This window comes from Bombina bombina, chromosome 1 (genome assembly GCF_027579735.1).
Source record: "Bombina bombina isolate aBomBom1 chromosome 1, aBomBom1.pri, whole genome shotgun sequence".
Taxonomy (NCBI): domain Eukaryota; kingdom Metazoa; phylum Chordata; class Amphibia; order Anura; family Bombinatoridae; genus Bombina; species Bombina bombina.
Window position 1 is genome coordinate 594,635,945 of NC_069499.1, and position 27,540 is coordinate 594,663,484.

Genomic DNA, 27,540 nt, shown 5'->3' on the forward strand with positions numbered 1-27,540 from the left:
TCAATACCAGTCTCACTGTGTGTAACCTGACCCCTGTATCATTACCAGCCTCACTGTGTGTAACCCGGCCCTGATATCATTACCAGCCTCACTGTGTGTAACCTGGCCCCTGTATCATTACCAGCCTCACTGTGTGTAACCTGGTCCCTGTATAATTTCCAGCCTCACTGTGTGTAACTCGGCCTCTGTATCATTATCAGCCTAACTGTGTGTAACCCAGCCCTGATTTCAATACCAGCTTCCCTGTGTGTAACCTGGCCCCTGTATCATTAGCAGCCTCACTATGTATAACCCGGCCCCTGTATCATTACCAGCCTCCTTCTGTGTAACCCGGCCCCTGTATCTTTTCTAGCCTCACTGTGTGTAACCCACTCTCCGTACAATACCAGTCTCACTGTGTGTAACCCGGCCCCTCTATCATTACCAGCTTCACTGGATGTAAAATAACTCCTGGTATAATTACCAGCCTCACTGTGTGTAACCCGCCCCTGATATCATTACCAGCCTCACTGTGTGTAACCTTACCCCTATATCATTACCAGCCTCACTGTGTGTAACCCGGCCCATGTATCATTAGCAGCCTCACTGTGTGTAACCTGACCCCTGTATCAGTACCAGCATCACTGGGTGTAAAATAACTTCTGGTATAATTACCAGCCTCACTGTGTGTAACCTGACCCCTATATCATTACCAACCTCACTGTGTGTAACCTGGCTCCGGTATCATTACCAGCCTCCTTATGTGTAACCTGGCCCCTGTATCATTACCAGCCTCACTGTGTGTAACCCGGCCCCTGTATCATTAGCAGCCTCACTGTGTGTAACCCAACCCCTGTATCATTACCAGCTTCACTGGGTGTAAAATAACTTCTGGTATAATTACCAGCCTCACTGTGTTTAACCCTGTCCCTGTATCATTACCAGCCTCACTGTGTGTAACCTTGCCCCTGTATCATTACCAGCCTCACTGTGTGTAACCCGGCCCTGATAACATTACCAGCCTCACTGTGAGTAACCCGGCCCCTGTATCATTACCAGCCTCACTGTGTGTAACCTGGCCCCTGTATCATTTCCAGCCTTACTGTGTGTAACTCGGCCCCTGTATCATTATCAGCCTAACTGTGTGTAACCCAACCCTGATTTCATTACCAGCTTCCCTGTGTGTAACCTGGCCCCTGTATCATTAGCAGCCTCACTATGTATATCCTGGCCCCTGTATCATTACCAGCCTCATTGTGTGTAACCCGGCCCCTGTATCTTTACCAGCCTCACTGTGTGTAACCCGGCCCCTGTATCTTTACCAGCCTCACTGTGTGTAACCCAGTCTCTGTACAATACCAATCTCACTGTGTGTAACCCGGCCCCTTTATCAATACTAGTCTCACTGTGTGTTACCTGGCCCCTGTATCATTACCAGCCTCACTGTGTGTTACCTGGCCCCTGTATCATTACCAGCCTCACTGTGTGTAACCCGGCCCCTATATCATTACCAGCCTCACTGTGTGTAACCTGGCCCCTGTATCATTTCCAGCCTTACTGTGTGTAACTCGGCCCCTGTATCATTATCAGCCTAACTGTGTGTAACCCGGCCCTGATATCATTACTAGCCTCATTGTGTGTAATCAGGGCTGCTGTATTATTAGCAGCCTCACTGTGTGTAACCCAGCCCTGATAACATTACCAGCCTCACTGTGTGTAACCCGGCCCCGATAACATTATCAGCCTCACTGTGTGTAATCTGGCCCCTGTATCATTTCCAGCCTTACTGTGTGTAACTCGGCCCCTGTATCATTATCAGCCTCACTGTGTGTAACCCAGCCCTGATTTCATTATCAGCTTCCCTGTGTGTAACCTGGCCCCTGTATCATTTGCAGCCTCACTATGTATAACCTGGCCCCTGTATCATTAGCAGCCTTACTATGTATAACCTGGCCCCTGTATCATTAGCAGCCTCACTATGTATAACCTGGCCCCTGTTTCATTAGCAGCCTCACTATGTATAACCCGGCCCCTGTATCATTACCAGCCTCACTGTGTGTAACCTGGCCCTGTATCTTTACTAGCCTCACTGTGTGTAACCCAGTCTCTGTACAATACCAGTCTCACTGTGTGTAACCCGGCCCCTGTATCATTACCAGCTTCACTGGGTATAAAATAACTCCTGGTATAATTACCAGCCTCACTGTGTGTAACCCAGCCCTGATATCATTACCAGCCTCACTATGTGTAACCTGACCCTATATCATTACCAACCTCACTGTGTGTAACCCGGCCCCTGTATCATTAGCAGCCTCACTGTGTGTAACCTGGCCCTGGTATAATTACCAGCCTTACTGTCTGTAACCCGGCCCCTGTTTAATTACCAGCCTCACTGTGTGTAACCCGACCCCTGTATCATTACCAGCTTCATTGTGTGTAAAATAACACCTGGTATAATTACCAGCCTCACTGTGTGTAACCCCCTGTCCCTGTATCATTACCAACCTCACTGTGTGTAACTTGGCTCCTGTATCATTACCAGTCTCACTGTGTGTAACCTGGCCCCTGTATCATTTCCAGCCTTACTGTGTGTAACCTGGCCCCTGTATCATTTCCAGCTTTATTGTGTGTAACTCGGCCCCTGTATGTATGTATGTATTGGGTACTTGTAAAGCGCGGCTAATCACCCGTAAGGGTCTCAAGGCGCTGCTCATTTTATCGACCTCGGAAGGTTGAAAGGCTGAGTGGACCTCGCCGGGGATCGAACCTGCAACCCTTGGGTTGCTACAGAGCTCAGCCACAGTGCCTTAGCATGCTGAGCTATCTGTCCGGCTATCTGTCCTGCATCATTATCAGCCTCACTGTGTGTAACCCAGCCCTGATTTCATTACCAGCTTCCCTGTGTGTAACCTGGCCCCTGTATCATTACCAGCATCCATGTGTGTAACCTGGCCCCTGTATCATTAGAAGCCTCGCTATGTATAACCCAGCCCCTGTATCATTAGCAGCCGCCTCGCTGTGTGTAACCCGGCCCCTCTATCATTAGCAGCCTCGCTGTGTGTAACCCGGCCCCTGTATCATTAGCAGCCTCACTATGTATAACCCGGCCCCTGTATCATTAGCAGCCTCACTGTGTGTAACCCGGCCCCTGTATCATTATCAGCCTCACTGTGTGTAACCCAGTCTCTGTACAATACCAATCTCACTGTGTGTAACCCGGCCCCTGTATCTTTACCAGCCTCACTGTGTGTAACCCAGTCTCTGCACAATACCAATCTCACTGTGTGTAACCCGGCCCTTTATCAATACCAGTCTCACTGTGTGTAACCTGACCCCTGTATCATTACCAGCCTCACTGTGTGTAACCCGGCCCTGATATCATTACCAGCCTCACTGTGTGTAACCTGGCCCCTGTATCATTACCAGCCTCACTGTGTGTAACCCGGCCCTGATATCATTACCAGCCTCACTGTGTGTAATCAGGGCTGCTGTATTATTAGCAGCCTCACTGTGTGTAACCAGGCCCTGATAACATTACCAGCCTCACTGTGTGTAACCCGACCCTGTATCATTACCAGTCTCACTGTGTGTGTGTGTATGTGTAAACGTAGTATTTTATTATGACAAGCCGGGGTCTAACAACAGGAGGTATTGCAAAATGCTTGAACCCACTAGGGTATTTAGCTGGTATAATGGGAGATGCAATGGCCGTACATCTGATCTGAGTTCTCATATGAGTATAAATATGCCATAATATTGGCCATGTGTCTGATCTGAAGTTTCCATTGGTCACATAGCCAGCAAAGTGTTGTATATTTGTTAGTGAGTAACTAAATATATTGCATCTATATACTGTCATTAAATTAGTGTTTTTACTTTTTTTTTTTTTAAATCTTTTTATTGAGGACATAACAGTGTTTTCCCAATCAATACATAGTACAGGCATTATATCATACGTTAACATCATAACTGATTATCCAAGTTGAACATAAAGATATTACAGCCCTCATTTTTCTTCCCCTTTTCCTTGGTGAGGTTAGTCACTTTTTGGAACCATGAAATAGTGTCAATTTGTATCCAGGACAACAAAAGAACAAAATAAACTGAACATGAAAAATTGCATCTTAGAAAATTAAAGTTTTGAGATGATAGGATTAGGGAATAAGGATGCCAGAGGCCATAACTGGACACGATAGTAAGATATACAATAGTACAGTACAATATTATTAGAAGTAACACATGTATGAAAGTTGGGCCTCCATAAATCCTCTGATTAACATGACAATAAAACAGAACGATTCAGTGTTCATAGTATGTACCTATTAAAGTTAAAATTAATATGGGGCAGTTAGGTGTGCTATACTAAGATGTGCATGAACGTTTCCCATATCATGTGCCATAATAACTGAGTCCCCTAATTGTCAATAGTAAAAGAATAGCTATGAGGGTAAATAGGCTCATGGGAGTTATCTTATTGATCTATTAAGGAGATTTAGCGCAGGAAAACACCATTACCCAGTTGGTTGATGCCTGGATATGTTACATGTTTAATAAGCGGTTAAGTTCTTAGGAGATGGGATGTAATTTGCCACCTGAGAAAGTTAACAGTGTTAGGAACTTTGCTGATACCTCGGCTGTAGGCAGCTAAGCCGGTGCCCGTATATTGATGAACTCTGGAGGCTACCATCATATTAGGGCTTATTAATATTTATAGTTAAGGGTTATAAAGAAAACTAGTATTTATCGCTCAAATAGTATAGGTAGACTTTGGAAATCTCCTATATGTAGAAAGATCATGTAATTGGTTTCTACAGGGAGTGCAGAATTATTAGGCAAGTTGTATTTTTGAGGATTAATTTTATTATTGAACAACAACCATGTTCTCAATGAACCCAAAAAACTCATTAATATCAAAGCTGAATAGTTTTGGAAGTAGTTTTTAGTTTGTTTTTAGTTATAGCTATTTTAGGGGGATATCTGTGTGTGCAGGTGACTATTACTGTGCATAATTATTAGGCAACTTAACAAAAAACAAATATATACCCATTTAAATTATTTATTTTTACCAGTGAAACCAATATAACATCTCAACATTCACAAATATACATTTCTGACATTCAAAAACAAAACAAAAACAAATCAGTGACCAATATAGCCACCTTTCTTTGCAAGGACACTCAAAAGCCTGCCATCCATGGATTCTGTCAGTGTTTTGATCTGTTCACCATCAACATTGCGTGCAGCAGCAACCACAGCCTCCCAGACACTGTTCAGAGAGGTGTACTGTTTTCCCTCCTTGTAAATCTCACATTTGATGATGGACCACAGGTTCTCAATGGGGTTCAGATCAGGTGAACAAGGAGGCGATGTCATTAGATTTTCTTCTTTTATACCCTTTCTTGCCAGCCACGCTGTGGAGTACTTGGACGCGTGTGATGGAGCATTGTCCTGCATGAAAATCATGTTTTTCTTGAAGGATGCAGACTTCTTCCTGTACCACTGCTTGAAGAAGGTGTCTTCCAGAAACTGGCAGTAGGACTGGGAGTTGATCTTGACTCCATCCTCAACCCGAAAAGGCCCCACAAGCTCATCTTTGATGATACCAGCCCAAACCAGTACTCCACCTCCACCTTGCTGGCGTCTGAGTCGGACTGGAGCTCTCTGCCCTTTACCAATTCAGCCACGGGCCTATCCATCTGGCCCATCAAGACTCACTCTCATTTCATCAGTCCATAAAACCTTAGAAAAATCAGTCTTGAGATATTTCTTGGCCCAGTCTTGACGTTTCAGCTTGTGTGTCTTGTTCAGTGGTGGTCGTCTTTCAGCCTTTCTTACCTTGGCCATGTCTCTGAGTATTGCACACCTTGTGCTTTTGGGCACTCCAGTGATGTTGCAGCTCTGAAATATGGCCAAACTGGTGGCAAGTGGCATCTTGGCAGCTGCACGCTTGACTTTTCTCAGTTCATGGGCAGTTATTTTGATCCTTGGTTTTTCCACACGCTTCTTGCGACCCTGTTGACTATTTTGAATGAAACGCTTGATTGTTCGATGATCACGCTTCAGAAGCTTTGCAATTTTAATAGTGCTTCATCCCTCTGCAAGATATCTCACTATTTTTGACTTTTCTGAGCCTGTCAAGTCCTTCTTTTGACCCATTTTGCCAAAGGAAAGGAAGTTGCCTAATAATTATGGGTGTTGATGTCATTAGACCACACCCCTTCTCATTACAGAGATGCACATCACCTAATATGCTTAATTGGTAGTAGGCTTTCGAGCCTATACAGCTTGGAGTAAGACAACATGCATAAAGAGGATGATGTGGTCATTTGCCTAATAATTCTGCACTCCCTGTATGTCTTTGTGATTATGAAGTCCTTGATATTTTATATTTTGTAAGATTGGCATATGGGGTGTGGGATTAAGTAGTATTGGGTGTCTGATAAAGGGAGAAGACCATCTAAAAATGAACATATGTACAAATAAACATGTGAACAGTAAAATCCAAACACTTCAGCTATTAGAGGAAATGCTTCTAGCAAAGGTGTTGCAGGCTATGATAGCATATCAGTGTGATTCAAACCTTTGCTGGTATGAGGTCAGGTCCACTATAATGGAAGCTGTAAGAGTACATCTCAGCTATGCATGCTGAATAAGGCAATATGTTATGATGCCATAGGGCACCCCTGTTTCCAGTCAGGCAGTTGAAAGTTCCTCCAGTCCGGCTACATGAATAATCATTATAACCCAGCTGCAGAATCGGTGTCTGAGTGTAGGCCGGTTTGGGATGACGGTACACAGGTTTTATACTCTGGGTCATCTCGTGAGTAACAGACACTTTATCGGTCTTGGAGGCTGTGGGATTGCCAGCTATTGCGATGTCATCTAGCTTGCTCATCGTGTCTGGTTCACCTTTTTGTGCCGATATGCCGTCTCGCAAGTTACACAGCGGGTTCCGTGAGGCCACAAGGGACACAAGTGAATCTTGCCTTGAGTTCAGCTCAGCAAAACCCCTTCCATTCAATACGGGATGTTCAGGAGTTTTAATAATTTTTTATCGGTCATTTTCTTCACGTCAGCATCGGCGGTTCTTAGGCTCCCTTAGGCTTAGGCTGTTCCGGACTCAGCTTGTGGATCCGGTATATGGCCATGAGCTCTCTTCTGCTGAGTAGGTAAACCAATTGTACATGGGGAAGTGTTGCCATCCTTGGAAAAGCTTAGTTCTGTCGGTCTGTTGGTTACATCCAATGTTGTGTGTTTGCAGGTAAAGAAGCCTATTAGATTATCATAAGGAGCTCTTTCCATCATGAGACGCATCAGGCCTTCTATTTTTGCGAGTTGCTGATCATGACGATCCTGTAAGCTGTGTTCTCCAGTAGAAGCCATTATTTGTTATGATAGGATTTGCTCGTAGGGTGATGAGGTATACTTTGTAGAGTACTGCGTTGCAGCCAGTTATGGCAAAATACCTCGGTAATCCGAGGGGGGAGCGCTGCCTATTGTGAGCTGCTGCTCTAGGCCTCTGTCATCAGATTCTGGACTCTAATGCTGCTCAGGATCAATATAAACAAACTAGCGAGTGACCACCTAATTATCCACCCTGCAGGTTGCTTTTTCACCTGATGAGTTAAGGACCTTACCTGTTCTGATTGGCCACTCACACCTTTATAGGGATCCTGACCAGCAGACACTGATATCTCTGATGAAGCGCATGTGCCCATGCGCGAAACGCGTAAGATAGGAGCTTACCTTGTATCCAGAAGCCTGCTCCGCAATAAACCTGTTTATTGACACCTGGACTCAGCCTTCCTTCTTCCTCATTTTCTAATGACAATAATACAGCTCAAACGGTTAAATTAAGCTTACCACAGATGAAAGCAGTGGATTATTGTGCAGTTTGATGTGTTCTGCTGTAAGATTACTCCGATAATCGGCAGATTTTCAGTGTCTCTATCAGAGCTCAAGAAGATGCGACCGTTCAGGATCGCTGTTCAGACACGCCCCCCTACTTATTTTATTTTTTAAACTTCTTTATAAAAGTACTTTAGTTTACCACACAGATCATCAAAGTTAGATCATCAACATGCAGTTATTCCCATTATAGAAATAAACAAATTCATTTTCTTTACTCGAGGCATTTTTGTCATTTTCTAATATACTAAAATAAACTAAAATAAAACTAAATAAAATATAAAACAAAACTTAATAGAATAAAGTAATAAATAAACATGAAGTTTCCCAACAAACTAAGAATTGCTTTCCACCAACATACCTTTCTAAGGGTAAAAAATGCGCATTTTATGATCATTTTGTATTGGGGCTACCTGGGTCCTCAGCCACAGACATTAAACCCCTATCCAGCATCCGCATTAATTATTATTCTATTTTGGTAAGTACTTCAGTGCCCTGTATGTCAGTGTAACCACCCGAAGGTTTACTTAGACACCACCTACCATGCTTTCCTTGAGCATAAACTCACTATTCCTAAATGGGTATAATACTCCATTTCACAATGTTTCAGGGAGGTTAGAGAGAAACTTGTCCCATTTGTTAATTAATTTTCTAATACATCTTTTGATATGACCCATTATCATCTGCATATTCTTTAAACACAGCAGTCAATAATTTCTTACCGCCACACGCCAATAAATCTTAAAAATTCAAATTTTAAATAATCATCTTAAAAACAACACATTATAGGAGGGTTGACCCAACAAAAAATAAATTAAAGTTTGAATTTTTAAGATTTTGTTTGCCTTGCAGCATTTGCCTGTGTAAAAAGTGTATTAATATAACAGTGTTGGTATTAAAGGGATTGTCTATCTTTTTAAACAATAACGATTCTGGAGTAGACTGTCCCTTTAAGTAAGCCATTTTTTATAAGTGTCTGTATATAATGCCAAATTTGATAATAGAGACATTTATCTCTACTTGGGATATTATATTTCTCTTATAGGTCTTGAAAGGAAAGGGTGTGTTTTAAATTGGATTTAAATACAACAAATTCAAAAATAAGTGAAGTAAAACAGGTTAAATAGTTGTGCAATAAACACAACTAAAATAGTGAATTAATTGAATAGAAGTCAAAGTATATATGTTATATATATATTCCTTATATGGTATGGACGGATCCGTTCGTCTTATTTCAGCACATAGTGCAATACAATCACAGTTCCTAATTCAGTGATATGCAGAAAATTACCTACATTCTTCTGAGCTGTGAACCCAGCTCAAAGTATCAACAGTTTTATTATAGATGAATCCTATGATTCCAGGAACAAGACTCAGTATGGTTCTTAATCCAAATTCAAATTTATTAAAAAAAACAATGTATAATAAAAACAAGCTGTTAACATAACAAGCAAGGCATACAGTGTTACAAAGTAACTTCCAAAAAAATCCAGAGTACTCTTGCTATATAGCTGTGAGACCCAAACAGGGTTTGTATGAAGTCCAAACACTGACATTTCTCCCCACTTTCTCACGTGACAAATTTCTACTGGAATTCTTTCCTCTTATCCTACGTATGTTTCACCAAAACAATCTTAAAACTGGATTTAATAAGTGTGAGAAATGTGACACATTTGTACTGCAAGTCTTTCCTCTTATCCTACGCACGTTTCACCGAAACAATCTTAAAACGGGATTCAATAAGTGCGAGACTGACATTACTCTGAGACTCCACAAGTGAAAGATTTCTGTAGTAAGACCTGGTATAAATTTAAGGTTTCCCTGCAGAGATAAATATACACTAACTGTATTCTGTATTCTTCATATTTTACAGATTCTATCCCAGGCCCTCAGAAGATCTCTGAGCAATATATTATGTTTGATTTTTTATGGGAGAGAAGCAAACACAGTATGGGGTAGATAGGGGGCCACTCTAAAATTATTTGAACTGGTTAACCTATGTTTTACTAATATAATGAGTGCAGCCCAATTTACCACTGAATCTTGGGAAGCCCCAACCCCCCTGATTTCACCAGTAACACTAGCTTAATTCCATTAATACACCTCTATTTCCATCACCAGAAAAAATTACCAAAAGCCGCCAATATAGTTTAAACATAAGAACAGAGATATGTCAGGTCACAGCAATCCCTATGTCCTAGACTATATCTTAAAGAGGCGCCTACCAAAGTATAAAAATATATCTCATAAAATATATATAAAAAATATATAAAAAATAAGAATAGAAAATAAAAAATAACAATGTTAAAATACAATTATAAATAATTCAATCAATAGCAACATGTAAGTCCAAAGAGCATACAATGTAATTTGTAAGCAAAAAGAAACAGTATGTGTCAAAGTGCACACAAGTGTATATACTGACACAGTCCAATAATTCACCAGATCTCTCCTCAGGCCAATGATGAAAAAAGGAAGATTTCCCAGTAGATAATGATATACCAGAAACGAGGCCACTCTTCTATAATGTCCCGCCAGACAATTCAAAAAGCTCTATAATACAACAGGCAAGCCGGATCCTCTGAGTCGTCCGGCAGACTCACAAACAACACCACAGCAGGAACAATCCTCTTCTAACGATCTCAGGGTACGAAGGAAAGCCGATATACAGGGCAATCAGTGGACCAATGGATCACAGGAGGGCTTCTCCAGTACCGTTTCCAAACAGAAATTACATAGCAGCAAGATAGGGTAAAAAGGTTTTATTAAAACACAGTTAAAACCATACAGCAACGCGTTTCTTTGTGTCACAGCACCGTTTCCTCAGGCTATACAAACAAACTATCAGCTACTAAAGTAAAAAAACAACAACATAACCAATCAGGAGGTGCACAGAATTGTACACCCATTCTGACGTCAAAGGGATAACTACCAATAAGCTATCTATTGGGGGGGGGCATGATTAGTACTTGTCTCAATAGAGCGCCATATTATAAACTGAATGGTAAAAAATTTATTGTGGAATTAATCATGTAGGCGGTATTGGAAACAGTAGTACTTTTTAACATATATTACAGGTAGATTTAATGTCCCTGGCCTACATAATTAATTCTGCAATACATTTTTTACCATTGAGTTTATAATACGGCACTCTGTTGAAACAAGAACTAATCATGCCCCCCCCCCCCCAAATAAATAGCTTATTGGGTAGTTATCCCTTTGACATCAGAATGGGTGTGCGATTCTGCGCACCTCTTGATTGGTTAGGACGTCAGAATGGGTGTTTAATCCAACGCACCTCTTGATTGGTTATGTGTTTTTTTTTATTTAGCAGCTGATAAAACCTTTTTACCCTATCTTGCTGCTACGTAATTTATTTTTGGAAACGGAACTGGAGAAGCCCTCCTGTGATCCATTGGTCCACTGATTGGCCTGTATATCGGCTTTCCTTCGTACCCTGGGATTGTTAGTAGAGGATTGTTACTGCTGTGGTGCTGTTTATGAGTCTGCTGGATGACTCAGAGGATCTGGCTTGCCTGTTGAGCATGTAATAGTGCTTTTTCACATGTGAGTAGGTCCACTGATTGGCCTGTATATCTGCTTTCCTTCATACCCTGTGATGTTAGTAGAGGATTGTTTCTGCTGTGGTGCTGTTTGTGAGCCTGCCGGACGACTCAGAGGATCCGGCTTGCCTGTTGAGCATGTAATAGTGCTTTTCCACATGTGAGTAGGTCTGATTAACACCCTCACCCCCTCTCTGTTTGTTTTCAACTGATCTATACCATGAGGCGCATTCTACTTTTTGTATTATAGTTTAAACATCTCTGAGCTTTAATAAAAGGGGAAACATTTCTAAGGCATATAGTAATTTAGGCAAGGCAGTTATTTTAATAACACATATCCTACCCAAAGGAGACATTGGTAGCAGAGCCCAGCTCCTCAGTAAGTCTTGGTAATTTTTTATTGCAGTGTCTATGTCACATCAATATATGAGTGAGAGTTAGTGTCATGAATACCTCATGAGTTAGATGCTAATAGGTTAATTTTCTTTAGCTTGTGTGCTAAAAACATTTGTTTCTTTTTAGAAGAAATTTGTTGCTGTGTTGATAAGCCAGAACACACACAAATAGTTTGTAAGATGCACAAGAGAGAACTTTATGGTCTGACTGGTCAGTTTTTTTCCACAGTCTTTAAGCACAGAGAATGATAAAACACAGTGTCTCTATCCAGGCACATGAGGTCATTGACAGGACAACCAGCCTTGCAATTTAATATACTTTTATAAGTAATAATGCCTCAGAAACATAAAGAATGTAATATATATGGCGTTTGGTAACAAAATACTCTTCACAACATCACTAAGGGATTGCCTTTCTGTGTGTATGGGTTAGATATACATAACATAAGTTTTATAAGGTGTTCTATCATATCAGCCAAAGACTCTGAACTTTATGACATGTCGTAAAAAGAGGGGAATGGATATTTCTGGCAGCTCTGTAAGAAGGTTGGATCAAGCAATTTGATATCAGAGAAACAGGTATAAAATGTTGTGTCTAACAATACAAGTAGTCTATTCTACATGGGAGGCTGGATATCAACATAGTGAGTGACCATCTTTTCCTGTCAATCTCCCTGGCGCAGATACCTAAGCTAGTAAAGTATAAGGTTTCTGTGATTTCTCCTTTTTATTTTAAAAACTGTTTGCTTGTGTATAATTCTATTTGTTAACATCTTTTTATTAATAATGCACTGTGCATATTTTTTTGCATAATAAATCATTCACTTATTAAGTTTTTGCCTTTGTCTAATATTTGAACCACATTACTGAAAGAGACTGGTAGTATTATTACTGTGATGTTAGATGATTTTTTTTGCTAAATTGTATTCTGGGATTTAATTTGTTAGTCTGGGTTTCCCATATAATCAATCTTAAGTGGTGGCAGCTTAGAGATAGTTTAGTGTGGGTGGCATTAAAGGGGAGTTTGGGCATTTCTTCTAAGTATAGGACAGATTAGAGAGTGTTGTTAACCCTTGCACCCACTGAATTAAGTCACAGGCTTGCCTGGAGTGGCTAGACTGTGACAGATTAGTTAAAGTGGAAAGGGTCTGTTAACCCTTTCTGTGCCAAACAAGTGACTGATGCAGGATTGGTTAACCCTGGTCATCACAATTATTATGTCATTAAATATGAGGGGGATAGATTTTTAAATGTTCTCAGGGATAACTTCTTGTCGCAATTAATAGAGGAACCAACTAGGAGTAAAGTTATATTGGATTTGGTGCTATCAAACAATACAGATATAAGTGAGCGGTACAACAAAGCTGTACCATAAAAACTCATAACTAAAGTGCTAAAAAGTACACTAACGCCCATAAACTATCTATTAACCCCTAAACTGAGGCCCTCCCGCATCGAAAAAACACTAAAATAAAATTATTAACCCCTAATCTGCCGCTCCGGACATTGCCGCCACTAGAATAAACATATTAACCCCTAAACCGCCACACTCCAGCATTGCAAACACTAGTTAAATATTATTAACCCCTAATCTCCCGCCCCTAACATCGCCACCACCTACCTAAATTTATTAACCCCTAATCTGCCGCCCCCAACGTTGCCGCCACTATACTAAATTTATTAACCCCTAAACCTAACCCTAAGTCTAACCCTAACACCCACTAACTTTAATGTAATTAAAATAAATATAAATAAAACCTACTATTAATAACTAAATAATACCTATTTAAAACTAAATACTTACCTATAAAATAAACCCTAAGATAGCTACAATATAACTAATAGTTACATTGTATCTAGCTTAGGTTTTGTTTTATTTCACAGGCTTGTTTGTATTTATTTTAACTAGGTAGAATAGTTAGTAAATAGTCATTAACTATTTACTAACTACCTAGTTAAAATAAATACAAATTTACCTGTAACATAAAACCTAACCTGTCTTACACTAACACCTAAACTTACACTACAATTAAATAAATTACATTAATTAAATACAATTAACTAAATTACAAAAGAAAACAAAAACTAAATTACACAAAATATAAAAGAAATGATCAGATATTTAAACTAATTACACCTAATCTAATAGTCCTATCAAAATAAAAAAGCCCCCCATAATAAAAAAAACCCTAGCCTAAACTAAACTACCAATAGCCCTTAAAAGGGCCTTTTGCAGGGCATTGCCCCAAATAAATCGGCTCTTTTACCTGTAAAATAAATACAAACAACCCCCAACAGTAAAACCCACCACCCACACAACCAACCCCCCAAATAAAATCCTAACTAAAAAACCTAAGCTCCCCATTGCCCTGAAAAGGGCATTTGGATGGGCATTGCCCTTAAAAGGGCATTTAGCTCTTTTTCAAGTGCCCAAACCCCTAATCTAAAACTAAAACCCACCCAATAAACCCTTAAAAAAGCCTAACACTAACCCCCGAAGATCCACTTACAGTTTTTGAAGACCCAACATCAATCCTCAACGAAGCCGGCAGAAGTCATCAACGATTGGAACAGCCAATAGAATGCGAGCTCAATCCTACTGGCTGATTGGAACAGCCAATAGGATTGAAGCTCAATCCTATTGGCTGATTGCAACAGCCAATAGGATTTTTTCAACCTTAATTCCGATTGGCTGATAGAAATCTATCAGCCAATCGGAATCTAAGGGACACCATCTTGGATGACGTCATTTAAAGGGAAACCTCATTCGGAAGAAGACGTCGATTGAAGATGCTCCGCGCCGTATGTCTTGAAGATGGACCCGCAGTAACCAACACTACCCAAGATGAGCCGTGGCCTGATGACAAAAAAATCTCACCTACTCTTCTAATGAGGAGGCCGACTCCAGAAGCGAGTTTGATACCGGAGCTACTTCATAAGACAACACAGCCGCCTCAAGTCCACATACCTACTAGGTCTCCACTGCAGGAGAGCCTCACGCTGTTTACCAGCGGTGCAGATGACGGAAGAGGATCACCTCGCAATGTACGAATCCTCCGTGCCAGAAGACACACACAAATATGGACGGATGCAGTGGGGGATGTGGCCGGCCCTCTGATGCACCGATCCGGTCCTTCTCTGTCAGAAAATGCGCTTCAGAAACAGTCTTTGTCCTGGCTACTCTGGGTGGTATTTCCTCACCCAGACTCTATCTACACGTTGCCTCAAGACTGGCATTGGGTAATGTTTTATAAGACACTGTATCTCTACAAAGAGATCCACTCCCGGGACACGGCTATTTCATTACTAGATAGATGATGTCAGCCGTTTAGGAATCAGTCCGGGATGCAACCTAACTGCTAGCGTGAATAGAAAACACACGCTAGCACACTGAGAAATAACCAGGACGTGACCCACTCAGGAAACAGATGATAATGATAACAAAAAATAATAATTGTTCCAGTATGCAAGGAAGCCACAAAGGAAAAAACGTCCCTTTAAGCAGGTTAGAAAAATACAAAGATAATGCTCTTATTTGCAGTTTTGAAAATGTCCCTTTAAGCAGGCTTGTAACAAAAAGGCAAAGTACTCTCTTGCAGCTTGTAAAAGTAAATGTCCCTTTAAACAGAAAGGCAAAGTTCTCTTTTGCAGCTTGAAAAAGTAAAGTCCCTTTAAGCAGGCTTATAACAAACAGAAAGGCAAAGTTCTCTTTTGCAGCTTGTAAAAGTAAATGTCCCTTTAAGCAGGCTTATGACAAACAGAAAGACAAAGTTCTCTTTTGCAGCTTGTAAAAGTAAATGTCCCTTTAAGCAGGCTTATGACAAACAGAAAGACAAAGTTCTCTTTTGCAGCTTGTAAAAGTAAATGTCCCTTTAAGCAGGTTTATAGTTACCCAAGAAAAGATAGTGGAATAAGGCATAAGCAAGGTCAGGCAGGCAGTAGTCGGCATCCAAACATCAGTAGTAGAATAAGGCAAAAGCAAGGTCAGGCAGGCAGAAGTCGGTATCCAAATAACATTAGCAGGGTTAAGGCAAAAGGCTTGGTCAGGCAGGCAGAAGTCGGTACACAGGAATATAGAACAGAATTAGGTATGGTACTCACAAACTCCAAGGGGAACAAACAAACGGGCCCCGAGTAAGATCTCCCGCCGTGGTTTAAAGGCAGGAGCGGCGATGTCATCAGAGGGGTGTGTCGAGGAAGCGTCACGTTGCTAAGCAACGTGACGTCATTCACTCAGAGAAGATCCGGGAGCCGCGGTGACACGGCGATGAACGGACAAAATCATGACAGCACCCCCCTCCTCAAGGACCCCTCCGGGGGACAGGACCAGGCCTATCAGGATGAGTCTTGTGGAAGGTCTTGATTAAAGTAGGAGCATTTACCTGATGAGCCGGTTCCCAAGATCGTTCCGTGACTGGATAACCTTTCCAATGAATGAGATAATACAATTTCTTGCCACGAAGCTTGGAATCCAGAATATGGCTGATCTCAAACTCAGGGTGTCCATGCACAAACAGAGGTAGAGGTTTAGAAAAAGGTTTAGAATACCTGTTAGTCATCACAGGTTTTAGAAGAGAAACGTGGAATACCGGATGGACTTTGAGAGTCTTGGGTAAAGCCACCCGATAAGCAGTGGAACACACCTGACCCATTATTCGGAAAGGACCCACGTATCGTGGTCCCAATTTGTTAGAAGGTTGTTTCAGGCGAAGAAAACGAGAGGAAATACAAACTTTATCACCAGGGCGATACTTGGGAGCCTTCTTCCGTCGAAGATCTGAAAAGAACTTGTAACGTTTAGAAGCTACAGAAAGGATACGATGTATTCTCCGCCAATGTCGAGTTAATCTTCGGGCAGTAAGATCAGAAGCAGGATTCACTGTGGAAGAAGTATGCAAAGGAAATGTTCTGGGCTGATATCCGTAAGCCGCATGAAAAGGAGAGGTCTGAAGGGAGGAATTGTACCGGGCATTATGAGCCAATTCAGCCAAGGGAAGGTAAGAAGTCCAGTTAGAGTGATAGTGATCCACATAATGTCTAAGATATGTTTCAAGACACTGGTTTACCCTTTCAGTCTGGCCGTTAGATTGTGGATGATGAGAAGTAGACAGGGATATTGTAGTTCCAAAATGTTTACAAAGTGATCTCCAAAATCGAGAAACAAACTGTACCCCTCTATCTGAGACAATATCTAGAGGAAATCCATGGATTCTTACAATATGTGAAATAAAAAGTTCAGAGAGTCTTTTGGCAGATGGTAATCCTGGTAAGGGTACAAAATGAGCAGTCTTAGTGAACCTGTCGACCACCACCCAAATAGTATTGTTTCCAGCTGACAAGGGAAGGTCGGTAATGAAGTCCATGGATACATGAGTCCAAGGCTGAGGAGGTATGGGCAATGGTTGGAGCAATCCTGAAGGAAGTTGGCGAGGAGTTTTGTTCATGGCACATTGTGTGCATACTGAGACGTAATCTTTAACATCTTGAGAGAGAGTAGGCCACCAGACATGCTGTTTGAGATTTCGAGTGGTAATACTGATGCCAGGATGTCCAGAAAGGGGACTATCATGAGCCCAAAATAGAATCTTGGAACGAAGGCGTTCAGGAACAAAGAGTAAACCATCGGGAGGTTTACAGGACAAAGGAAGATTCCTTTGAGCAGACTGTAAATCTTGTAACCAAGAAGTTGTTAGCTGGGCTATGACTTCATGAGGTTGGAGAATGGTACCAGACTCAGGAACTGGGGTATCTTGAAATTGTCTGGAAAGGGCGTCTGCTTTAATATTTTTTGAACCAGGTATGTAAGACAAATTATAGTGAAACCGGGAGAAGAATAATGACCAGCGTGCTTGCCTGGAATTCAATCGTTTGGCCGTTTGAAGATAAAGAAGGTTCTTATGATCAGTGAGTATGGTAAATGGCAAAGAAGTACCCTCCAGCCAATGCCTCCATTCATCCAAGGCCATTTTGATGGCAAGCAACTCTTTATTCCCTACGTCATAGTTAAATTCAGAAGGAGTGAATTTTTTAGAGAAAAAAGCAACAGGATGAATCCTTCCAGTCTCCGGTATTCGTTGAGACAGAACAGCTCCAGCAGCAACAGAGGAAGCATCAACTTCCAGGATAAACTGAAAATCTGGATTTGGGTGACGGAGAATAGGTGCAGAGGAAAAAGCTTCTTTGAGAGACTCAAAGGCTTCTATAGCCTCAGGAGGCCATCTTTTACAGTTTTGTCCTTTTCTAGTGAGAAAAGTAAGGGGAGAAGTAATAGTAGCAAAATTCTTGATGAACTTCCTGTAGTAGTTGGCGAAGCCCAGAAAACGTTGTAAAGCCTTCAAAGAATCAGGTCTAGGTCAATCCAATATGGCAGAAAGTTTAGTAGGATCCATTTCAAATCCAGATGCTGATATTACATAACCCAGAAAGGGTATGGATTTTTGATGGAAAGAACATTTCTCCAGTTTAGCAAACAGATGGAAATCTCTTAAACGTTGAAGTACTTTCTTGACGTGGTGCACATGATCTTGGTGGTTCTGAGAAAAAATTAAGATATCGTCAAGGTATATGATGACAAAGATATTCAAAAAATCACGAAAGATCTCATTTACAAAATGTTGTAAAACCGCCGGAGCATTGCATAGCCCGAAGGGCATGACCAGATATTCGTAATGCCCAAATCGAGTGTTAAAAGCAGTTTTCAACTCATCTCCTTTGCGTATACGGATCAGATTGTATGCACCACGTAGATCAAGCTTGGTGAATATGGTGGCTCCCTGAAGATAAGTAAAAAGTTCAGGAATAAGGGGTAGAGGATAACTGTTCTTGATGGTAATCTGATTTAATCCTCTGTAATCAATACAGGGTCTTAATCCGCCATCCTTTTTTCCTACAAAAAAGAAACCAGCTCCTACAGGGGAAGAGGAGGGTCGAATAAATCCTCTAGCCAAATTGTCTTTAATATATTCTTCCAAAGCCATGTTTTCAGGTTTAGAAAGTGGATATGTCTTGCCTCGAGGATAGGTAGCCCCGGGAAGGAGATCAATGGGGCAATCAAAAGGACGGTGAGGAGGAAGACGTTCAGCTTCTTTTTTGGAGAAAACATCCACAAAGTCATGATAAGGCATAGGTAAGGAATCCGGAGTTTCGATAGTGAGAGCAATAGTGAGTGGTAACTTGGTGATCTTTTGAAGACATTTAGTCTGGCATGTAGATCCCCAGGAAGTGAGTTCCCCGAAAGTCCAAGAAAAAGTAGGATTGTGAACTTGGAGCCAGGGTAGTCCCAAGATAATGGGAAATTGAGGAGTGGGAATGACATCAAAACAAATTGTCTCGGAATGAAGTATTCCTACGGTGAGAAGTAAGGGTTGAGTAGCAAACTGAATATATCCAGAACCCAAAGGATCTCCACTGACCGTAGAGACTGAAATTGAATACTCTTTCTTTAGTAATGGTATAGAGTGAGTAGAGACGAATGTAGAGTCAATGAACACTCCTCCAGCACCAGAATCGATAAGAGCTTGGGTATGAATCCTACTATGTCCAATTTGAAGGGTTACTGGAACAAAAAGTTTCTTGTATAGGGAATGACAACTGTTTTGGCTTAACTCAGTTCCCTGGACTAGAGTTAAGCCCTGGCTTTTACTGGCCTAGTAGGACAATCCCTTAATAAATGCCCTTTAAGGCCACAGTATAGACACAAGCCAAGAGTCCGTCTTCTCAAGCGTTCAGTCTCAGTTAATTTTATACTTCCCACTTCCATGGGTTCAGCCTGATCAGGAGTAGGAGAGGCAGGAGTGACTGGATTAGAAAAACGAGGAGCCAAACGAAAAGGAGTTCGAGTTGAAGACCTCTGTGTTCTATCCTTTTCTTGTTGGCGTTCACGAAATCTGGCGTCGAGACTGATACAAAGATTTATTAAGGCTTCCCGATACACCAATTCATCCTTGAGACGCTCAGAAAGTCCTTTACGAAAAGCGGCTCTAAGTGCTCCCTGATTCCAAGTAGTTTCAGAGGCAAGGGTACGGAACTCAATAGCGTATTGAGAAACTGGTTGACTACCTTGACGTAAATCCAAGAGAGTGGCTTCAGCAGCGGATGACCTTCCAGGTTTATCAAATACATTTGAAAACATAGAGAGAAATGTATCAACATCCAAAAGTATAGGGTCATTCTTTTCTAGCAAAGGTGATACCCAAGCCAAGGCTTTTCCTTTCATTAAAGAAATAAGAAATGTGATTCTAGAAGAGGGAGTAGCAAAAAGAGTAGGGCTATTCCGGAAATGGAGACGGCATTGATTCAAAAAGCCTCTACATTCTTCAGGATTCCCATCATATTTATCCGGAAGAGGTATCCTGGGACTCAGTTGTACCTGAGACTGATTGTTAGGAATCGAAGGAGGTAATGCCTCAATAGGATTAGGATTGGGATTAGGATTGGGAGGTGCAGTAGCAACCAAATTTTGTAATAGAGCAGTTATTTGATCAAGTTTAGTGTCCAGAGACTGCAAGTGGGTGGCATGAGATCCCAATAGCTGTCCCTGGTGAGCCACGGCCATGGATAATTCAGTGGGGTCCATTTATGGCCCGTTTGTAATGTCAGCCGTTTAGGAATCAGTCCAGGATGCAACCCAACTGCTAGCGTGAATAGAAAACACACGCTAGCACACTGAGAAATAACCAGGACGTGACCCACTCAGGAAACAGATGATAATGATAACAAAAAATAATAATTGTTCCAGTATGCAAGGAAGCCACAAAGGAAAAAACGTCCCTTTAAGCAGGTTAGAAAAATACAAAGATAATGCTCTTATTTGCAGTTTTGAAAATGTCCCTTTAAGCAGGCTTGTAACAAAAAGGCAAAGTACTCTCTTGCAGCTTGTAAAAGTAAATGTCCCTTTAAACAGAAAGGCAAAGTTCTCTTTTGCAGCTTGAAAAAGTAAAGTCCCTTTAAGCAGGCTTATAACAAACAGAAAGGCAAAGTTCTCTTTTGCAGCTTGTAAAAGTAAATGTCTCTTTAAGCAGGCTTATGACAAACAGAAAGACAAAGTTCTCTTTTGCAGCTTGTAAAAGTAAATGTCCCTTTAAGCAGGCTTATGACAAACAGAAAGACAAAGTTCTCTTTTGCAGCTTGTAAAAGTAAATGTCCCTTTAAGCAGGTTTATAGTTACCCAAGAAAAGATAGTGGAATAAGGCATAAGCAAGGTCAGGCAGGCAGTAGTCGGCATCCAAACATCAGTAGTAGAATAAGGCAAAAGCAAGGTCAGGCAGGCAGAAGTCGGTATCCAAATAACATTAGCAGGGTTAAGGCAAAAGGCTTGGTCAGGCAGGCAGAAGTCGGTACACAGGAATATGGAACAGAATTAGGTATGGTACTCACAAACTCCAAGGGGAACAAACAAACGGGCCCCGAGTAAGATCTCCCGCCGTGGTTTAAAGGCAGGAGCGGCGACGTCATCAGAGGGGTGTGTCGAGGAAGCGTCACGTTGCTAAGCAACGTGACGTCATTCACTCAGAGAAGATCCGGGAGCCGCGGTGACACGGCGATGAACGGACAAAATCATGACAGATGATGATTGTACTATCCGATGTTTGCTATACATGTCAAAACTCCCTTAATGTAATACTCCCTTTATCTTTGTTAATAGTTGAAAGCTCAATTACCCCCACCTCCCTATAAAGATTACGTTTTGTTTACCCGCCAGTATTTTCTATAAGATCCTAACTGTTCTTACTGGGACCTTTGGTACAATGTATTTAGTTGTTATATTATGTGCCCATTATACCTGCTACAATATAGAGAATAGCTCAGGGGTTCTTGTTTATGCAGCAATGACTATTGAGACCGAATATAGCTTAAGAAATATGTAGAGCGAATACCTATACATCGACCATGTGTATGTCAACAGCCTATAAACGTGCTAATATCGCTATTTATATACCCACAAACACTGCTCACCTTAGTTGCTGGCGCATCAGATGTTTAGTTAGGTGGTGTACATCATAATCTATTCTTGAGGCCTCAGGGTAATACACTTGACAGTATACATACCTTTAAGTACCCAGGGCTGACTATCATTATCAGATGCAACTCAGATATTATAACCGCTGGGCAGTCTACAGCTGTGAATGATACTTAGCTCATAAATCCTGGATTATTACACTTTGTTTAGAAGCTGTATACATAGTGGGTGATGGAGAGATAACATCCTGATCTTTATAATTTGCTAATGCCTACACACTTGAAGAGATTAATTGTTATCCTTATAAGGTTTTACTAAAAAGTTTTGAAGTGCTATTCATTATTAGTCCCATATCCAGTGGAGGTCTCCTACATATCTAATACAGACGCTGGGACAGTCTCTCTATGGGTTAGCAGAGACCCTACTTGTAGCAGCTAGTGTTGGATGACTGACATTCGCTCCTGGAGCCTGCTTATATAGGTGTGACGGCAAAACTGACCAAATAAGGGTATGATATAGGGCTTTAGTTCCTGCCTATGTTTAATATATTATGGTTATAATATTGTTTACTTTTGGCAAATGTCATGCCATGTTATTTCAGTTTATCAGACATAGTTTATTATCTAATTGATTACAATTAGACTATTTAATGTAATCTTTATCAGATACTCATCAGATATCAGATACTGTATTACTATAACTATACCCTAGGCATTGATTCAACTTATTATCTACTTTTGCTCTGTAGCATAAGTAGTTTGTTAATCCATGTCCAAAGGATCTATGATACATGTTAAGATCCATCCGCTAGTTTTCATTATTCCTCACCCATACTCTCTTGTCCTTAGTTCTCCCTACTGACTAGTACAGCGAGTAGCGGATTGGGGGTGTATATACATTGCAACTCAGTCCTATTTTTATGTATATGGTCTGCATAACCTTGTTAGCCCACTATTTATATCACTTTTACCCATAGTATTTCAGACTAGAACATTTAGATAGTTTGACTTTCACAATGTATGTGTGTTCGTTCCAGAATAACTGCATAGGTCCCAAATTATCAGAGAGCAGACTTTGAGCTTTTTTTCTTCGTAGTAGGTTTGCTTACTAGGGACATGTTATTTATTCCCCCAAACCATAACAATTCAAGAGTTCCATGTTAGCATCAGTTTGAGCATTCACTGTACTTCAAATAAGGAGTCCACAGACTTTGGAGAGACAGGATGTATTTCCTAGCGATAGGATATCCACTGCACAGAGCATTTCCTAATATTTATGTGCTGAATTAAGTGTCATTGATGTAAAATGCCTATTATATTTATGTCTGTTACTATTGTTGTGCTATAGTATATTTTTGAGCAAAGTACACTCTTACATTGGGTCTGGGGGTTCATTGGCTACCTGTCCCAGTGTTTCCTGAGTTATGTGGACAGAACTAACCAATCAATTTTTTTTTTTTTTTTTTATGTTTAAATTTTTATTGAGGTTTTTATATATTACAACAGAAAATGAATAGTCTTACAGATACATAATGAGTATACAGTGTGTTTTCATGCGAGAAAATCAGGGTTCACAATTGATTATATATATATATATATATATAAGCTAAATATAAACTCCTCTCACCATAATGATAACAGACAATTACTCATGTAACAACCTTGGTAGAGATATATGACTAAAAAGTTGATAATGTACACCTGTCCGTTAGAGTGTAGCTAAACAACCCTGTTAGTGATGAATGACTAAAAAGCTGTGAAGATATTTTAATGACTGCAAATGAAACCTCAGTTTTTTCCTTTTAGGGTATAGCTATGGGGTAACTTCTGCACTGGCCTCTCATGGACCAGCCAAACCATTAAAATTGTTGCTAAAGGTAGTTACAGAGAGGTCACTTTGGACCGTGTCATAAAATAATAGGTTGAGCTTTCCAGACTGCTTATGTGAAAGCATTGAATATATAGAAATGGTGAATCCACTCAATAGTGACTCAGTGACTGGTAATCTATAATGGAGAGTAAAGAAGAAGTAGTGCCAGGTCAAAGCAAGCATGAAGAAAGGTGGGGTTCTGGCAGATGAGGCTGTGCAGTCAGGGGAAATGGGGAACAGGGGAGTTATGCTCTTGTAGATGCAGTTCGCAGCAACTGGTGTAATTGCTCTTTATTTTAAAAAAAATATATGGTGGCAGGAATTAACAGTGGGAGTGAATCATACTGATAGCTAGGTTTAGAGGCTAGAAAACTCTGGCTATTACGGGGCAATACTCAAGCAGTACATCTCTAAGAATGGTCAAACTCCATTGTCTCGGCCGCTGACAAGGAGATATGACACTTTATAAATAAACTGCACACAGTATTTAGATAGTCACATAAGTTGAGTCAGAGTTCTAAGCAGGCAAGCCCATAGATTGAGATAAGGATATAAAATCTAGTAGCATAGGTTAGCCAGTACTATTAGAATTCAATGTCAACCATGTTCAATATAGATAGAAATAGGGGGGAGTGGTTGAGTCTCAGTGTAAGCAGTGCATACCTATGAGGCATAGATATGAATAAGGCTATAATGAAACAGACAGGCATTAACTGAATAACAATAAACAACAGTGTGCATTCCCCATAAGAAACTGAATAGAAAAAGGGAAGAATTAGACCTTGTGATTAGGTAAAGTGAGTTTCAACAATCATAGACAGCAAGTCCAGGATATAACTTTAAGAGCTCAGTAGTGAAGGAGCAAATGTACATATACAAAGCTGCAAACTACGTGGTGTAGGAACAACATAAACATATCAAGTAGGGATATATATTGTAAGAGAGTATACTGCCTTTAGTTAAACTATAAACTCACAAAAATTTGTATGGTGCATAACATATATTGCTAACTGAATAAACCCATGTGTTGGTGTCTATATATATATTGAGGTCTCAGCAAGATTAGTTGGACTGAATCGTGATTCTTTCTATACTCAGTCATGTGGTCAGCCATCTGTAAAGTGACCATCTACCAGCTGAAGGTTCTCTGGGGATAGATAGTATATGCATACATTGGGCTTATAGACGGGTAAAGTTCCCAGCGTATCATTACCTTACTCCCGACTTGGCTTTCAGTGCCCCTCCGGGGGGCCTCGCTGGCTTGCACCATAGCTCCTGCTCAGACTTTCCCTGACTGGGATTGAAGTAGGCGAGTATGTGTTTATGTCCACAGACTATCGGTGCAGTAGAGGAGGGCTCCGCCTCCGGGTCCATGGCGATGCCGTCTAATATACATTGGGAGCAAGCTCCTCTATACCGGTGTCTCAGAACCTTAAAAGCTGCTCTGACTGCTCTGCTCTTCATAGCCTCTGCATAGAGATCTGTACTCACACATGTGGCAGGAGCGGGATTTTCTAAGAGGTCTTTGCTCTGCCATAATTGGTACTGAACCAGCGGTTCATAGAGTTCTCCAAAGGCCGGCTCCCCTGCCCCTACACTAGTGTGAAGTGACTCGCCCTCCTTGTTATCGTGGTGATTCTCTCCATTTCCAAAGCAGTAAGCGATATGTTGAGAGAGCTCAATAAAATGCAGATCTACAGGGAGTGCAGAATTATTAGGCAAATTAGTATTTTGACCACATCATCCTCTTTATGCATGTTGTCTTACTCCAAGCTATATAGGCTCGAAAGCCTACTACCAATTAAGCATATTAGGTGATGTGCATCTCTGTAATGAGAAGGGGTGTGGTCTAATGACATCAACACCCTATATCAGGTGTGCATAATTATTAGGCAACTTCCCTTCCTTTGGCAAAATGGGTCAAAAGAAGGACTTGACAGGCTCAGAAAAGTCAAAAATAGTGAGATATCTTGCAGAGGGATGCAGCACTCTTAAAATTGCAAAGCTTCTGAAGCGTGATCATCGAACAATCAAGCGTTTCATTCAAAATAGTCAACAGGGTCGCAAGAAGCGTGTGGAAAAACCAAGGCGCAAAATAACTGCCCATGAACTGAGAAAAGTCAAGCGTGCAGCTGCCAAGATGCCACTTGCCACCAGTTTGGCCATATTTCAGAGCTGCAACATCACTGGAGTGCCCAAAAGCACAAGGTGTGCAATACTCAGAGACGTGGCCAAGGTAAGAAAGGCTGAAAGACGACCACCACTGAACAAGACACACAAGCTGAAACGTCAAGACTGGGCCAAGAAATATCTCAAGACTGATTTTTCTAAGGTTTTATGGACTGATGAAATGAGAGTGAGTCTTGATGGGCCAGATGGATAGGCCCGTGGCTGGATTGGTAAAGGGCAGAGAGCTCCAGTCCGACTCAGACGCCAGCAAGGTTGAGGTGGAGTACTGGTTTGGGCTGGTATCATCAAAGATGAGCTTGTGGGGCCTTTTCGGGTTGAGGATGGAGTCAAGCTCAACTCCCAGTCCTACTGCCAGTTTCTGGAAGACACCTTCTTCAAGCAGTGGTACAGGAAGAAGTCTGCATCCTTCAAGAAAAACATGATTTTCATGCAGGACAATGCTCCATCACACACGTCCAAGTACTCCACAGCGTGGCTGGCAAGAAAGGGTATAAAAGAAGAAAATCTAATGACATGGCCTCCTTGTTCACCTGATCTGAACCCCATTGAGAACCTGTGGTCCATCATCAAATGTGAGCTTTACAAGGAGGGAAAACAGTACACCTCTCTGAACAGTGTCTGGGAGGCTGTGGTTGCTGCTGCACGCAATGTTGATGGTGAACAGATCAAAACACTGACAGAATCCATGGATGGCAGGCTTTTGAGTGTCCTTGCAAAGAAAGGTGGCTATATTGGTCACTGATTTGTTTTTGTTTTGTTTTTGAATGTCCGAAATGTATATTTGTGAATGTTGAGATGTTATATTGGTTTCACTGGTAAAAATAAATAATTGAAATGGGTATATATTTGTTTTTTATTAAGTTGCCTAATAATTATGCACAGTAATAGTCACCTGCACACACAGATATCCCCCTAAAATAGCTAAAACTAAAAACAAACTAAAAACTACTTCCAAAAATATTCAGCTTTGATATTAATGAGTTTTTTGGGTTCATTGAGAACATGGCTGTTGTTCAATAATAAAATTAATCCTCAAAAATACAACTTGCCTAACAATTCTGCACTCCCTGTAGTGAATCGCTTATTTTCTGCAGATAAAAATGTATCATGGATTCCATGTCTTCAACCTGTTTTACCCGGCAAAACGTGGGATATACTTATGAGAAAAGGCTGCAGCCGTGCCTGTTCAGATGCTGTGTAGCGGCTCCGTAGGTGTGATCTCTTTTATATGGATATTGTTAGATTCAGTGATGCATCATAAAACCAGTTCTATGGGTTAAGATTCAGATTTTTTTTAAGCTGGACACAGAATAATCAGTAAAATTGTTTTCAGGTATGTTCTCTAGATGCATATGCCTCCAACTCATAGTACTGATTAATGAGCATGGAAATAATCTGCCCTCTTTCTTACCTCCATATGTATGCTACTCAATTGTCTGATTCATTGGGAATTTTATTTAGAAGGTGTCATTGGAACAGTTTATATGTACAGCATACCAGGGTCTAATGTACATTTAGTAGTATGTATTCTGCAGGGCCCCAGCAACAACGTCACATTTGTTTGTTACAAATAAACAATAAGGTTCCACAGTTGATAATGAGCTTTATAATTATGAATCTACTTATTTTTTTTAAATCCCTTGGACACGCCCCCCTTTCCCCCCCTCCCAGTCTTAAA